This window comes from Bufo bufo, chromosome 2, assembly GCF_905171765.1.
Source record: "Bufo bufo chromosome 2, aBufBuf1.1, whole genome shotgun sequence".
Taxonomy (NCBI): Eukaryota; Metazoa; Chordata; class Amphibia; order Anura; family Bufonidae; genus Bufo; species Bufo bufo.
Genome location: NC_053390.1, coordinates 26,532,857 through 26,536,269, shown reverse-complemented (window position 1 = coordinate 26,536,269; position 3,413 = coordinate 26,532,857). Strand labels below are relative to the sequence as shown.

Here is a 3,413-nt window from a genome sequence, read left to right as displayed (position 1 = left end):
GATGATGGGAGTCACACAGTCCCCCGATGTCTTCTTCACTATTGTGTACTCCTGTGGATGGAGAGAGACACTTAGAGAATAAACCCTTCAGGGGCCATGTGCTCTCCTCCGGCCCTTTCCTCCTGGGTACAACGTGCCTACTTACCTTCTCATGGCTCCTACAACATGACTATTGTTCACCGGTCACATGATACATCACTCACCGTACTGGGGGCTGATCTTCAGGTTGTCCATCACTTGGAAGGTCTGGAGGCCGTTCTCCAGGACCCTGGACTCTTCCTATCACTTCCTATGATGGATTCTCCTCCCCGATGTCTGACTTGTTACAGAATACAATAAAGAGGAGAGAAATCTAGAAAAGTTTACCTCTCCGCTCAGCAGGGAGATGATCTCCAAGGTGAGGTCTAATATTCTTCTGCTGATCTCCTTCCTGTCCATCCTTGGTGGCTCATTCAGGAGAAGGCTCGTATTGCTGGTTTTCTTCATCCTCCCTCCAAATAAAAGGAATAAAGGTTAATCAGTGAGTCCCATGTCCCCGATAATGAGGCCGAGAAAAAGTACAACTCATCCCGCAAAACTCAGACCCTCATAAAGCTGCACTGACGGGAAAACTCTGAGCTCCGTGTGTATCTAAGCTCTTGGCAGTGCAGTGTGTATCTAAGCTCCTGGCAGTGAAAACCTCATTTACATGAAACAGATTCTCTCCTCTAGCACAGAATGATGACAACCCCCACTATCCCCACTACTAGAGTTGAGCGAACCCGAATTGTAAAGTTCGGGTTCGTACCGAACTTTAAGTTTTTTGGTACACGGACCCGAACTCTGACTTTTTCACTGAAGTTCGGGTTCGGTGTTAGGGTTATTTTATTCTAACATAGAGGCGTTCCCGTGGTGATGGGGACGCTTGAAGTTAAAATATACCATCGGATTGGAGAAAACTCTGATCCGATGGTATATTCTAAACCTGAGGCGTTCCCATGGTGATGGGGACGAACATCTGACAGGGTGCTGCCATCCACGGCACCTGAGGGGTTAATTGCGCGGCGGCAGCTCCCTGTCAGAGGTCGGGTGCCGGGAATGTTTCTACAATGTTTGCATTGGGGGGGCAGTGCGCCGCCCCTGCCCCCATTATTGGTGGCAGTGGCAGTTCCGAGTGGCAGTGTAATGCTGGGGCTCCGATCGATTACCATGGCAGCCAGGACGCTACTGAAGTCCTGTCTGCCATGTTCAGTTACTCTGCAGGATTATACTTACATGCGCTGTGGCCGCCCGGCGCTCCTTCTTGTAACTCACAGGTCTGTGCGGCACATTGCTATAAGCATAAGCAATGTGCCGCACAGACCTGTGAGTTACAAGAAGGAGCGTCGGGCGGCCACAGCGCATGTATGTATAATCCTGCAGAGTAACTGAACATGGCAGACAGGGCTTCAGTAGCCATAGTACTCCTCCATTGGTAACTGCTGGGACTCCGATCGGAACTGCCGCTGCCACCAATGATGGAGGGAAAAGGGGGGGCACACTGCCCACCAATGATTTTAATACTGGGGAGGGGGGGGGCACACTGCCCACCAATGCAAACATTGTAGAAACATTCCCGCAACCCGACCTCTGACAGGGAGCTGCCGCCTCGCAATTAGCCCCTCAGGTGCCGCGGATGGCAGCGCCCTGTCAGAGGTGCGTCCCCATCACATTGGGAACGCCTCAGGATTAGAATATACCATCGGATCAGAGTTTTCTCCAATCCGATGGTATATTTTAACTTCAAGCTCCCCCATCACCATGGGAACGCCTGTGTTAGAATATACCATCGGATCTGAGTTTTCACGATTGTGAAAACTCAGATCTGAAAAAGCTAATAGTATTATTTTCCGTTATAACCATGTTATATCGGAAAATAATAAAGTGACGTTCGGGTCCCCATTGACTTTAATGGGGTCCGTTTTCGGGACCTGAGGTTCGGCCGAACCCGAACATCCAGGTGTCAGCTCAACTCTACCCACTACTCCTCCCCCCATCATACTAAGCTGAGGAGCGGAGAAGGATTCCTTGTGTAATGGAGGAGAATCTCCAGAGGTGACATGTCTGAGCTCTCCACCACACTGTCTCCTCACAGCTCATCTTACCTGCAGGCTGGAGGAATGGCTGATACCAGAGAGAACAAGAGCCCTGACTACCGACCAGGACCTGCCCAGTATCTGCTGCACGGCCAGAGCTGAAGGACCTGGGGTGACGTCACCGTCATGTGATCAGTGCAGGGGGCGGGGCTTAGCAGTGGAGAGGAGAAAAGGTGGTGAAGGACCTGGGATGATGTAACCATCATGTGATCAGTGCAGGGGGCGGGGCTTAGCAGTGGAGAGGAGAAGAGGTGGTGAAGGACCTGGGATGATGTAACCATCATGTGATCAGTGCAGGGGGCGTGGCTTAGTACTGGATTGGATAAGAGGTGGTGAAGGACCTGCGGTGACGTCACCGGCATGTGATCAGTGCAGAGGGCGGAGTCCAAGAAGAAAAGCAAAGATCACATGACGGTGATGTCCTTAAGGTCCTTCACAACCTCCTCTCCACTGCTGAGCCCCGCCCCCTGCACTGATCACATGACGGTGACGTCACCGCAGGTCCTTCAGCTCTGGCAGTGCAGCAGATACTGGGCAGGTCCTGGTCGGTAGTCAGGGCTCTTGTTCTCTCTGGTATCAGCCATTCCTCCAGCCTGCAGGTAAGATGAGCTGTGAGGAGACAGTGTGGTGGAGAGCTCAGACATGTCACCTCTGGAGATTCTCCTCCATTACACACAAGGAATCCTTCTCCGCGCCTCAGCTTAGTATGATGGGGGGAGGAGTAGTGGGGATAGTGGGGGTTGTCATCATTCTCTGCTGGATCAGAGAATCTGCTCCATGTGAATGAGGTTTTTACTGCCAGGAACTTAGATACACACTGCACTGCCAGGAGCTTAGATACACCCTGCACTGCCAGGAGCTTAGATACACCCTGCACTGCCAGGAGCTTAGATACACCCGGAGCTCATTCCTTTTTTCCTTTTTTTTTTTTGGAGGGAGGATGAAGAAAACCAGCAATACGAGCCTTCTCCTGAATGAGTCACCAAGGATGGACAGGAAGGAGATCAGCAGAAGAATATTAGACCTCACCTTGGAGATCATCTCCCTGCTGAGCGGAGAGGTAAACTTTTCTAGATTTCTCTCCTCTTTATTGTATTCTGTAACAAGTCAGACATCGGGAAGGAGAATCCATCATAGGAAGTGATAGGAAGAGTCCAGGGTCCTGGAGAACGGCCTCCAGACCTTCCAAGTGATGGAGAACCTGAAGATCAGCCCCCAGTATGGTGAGTGATGTATCATGTGACCAGTGACCAATAGTCCTGTTGTAGGAGCCATGAGAAGGTAAGTAGGCACGTTGTA

At 51.1% G+C, this 3,413-nt stretch overlaps 1 long non-coding RNA gene across 1 annotated transcript; it reads right to left on the bottom strand.

The window, feature by feature from the left end:
- Positions 1–2,185, bottom strand: LOC120991247. Its single transcript, XR_005776578.1, has 3 exons — positions 2,124–2,185; positions 367–491; positions 1–51 (listed from the first exon to the last, which is right to left on the bottom strand). It is a non-coding gene; the product is annotated as an uncharacterized LOC120991247 (long non-coding RNA).
- Between the last annotated feature and the right edge of the window lie 1,228 nt (positions 2,186–3,413).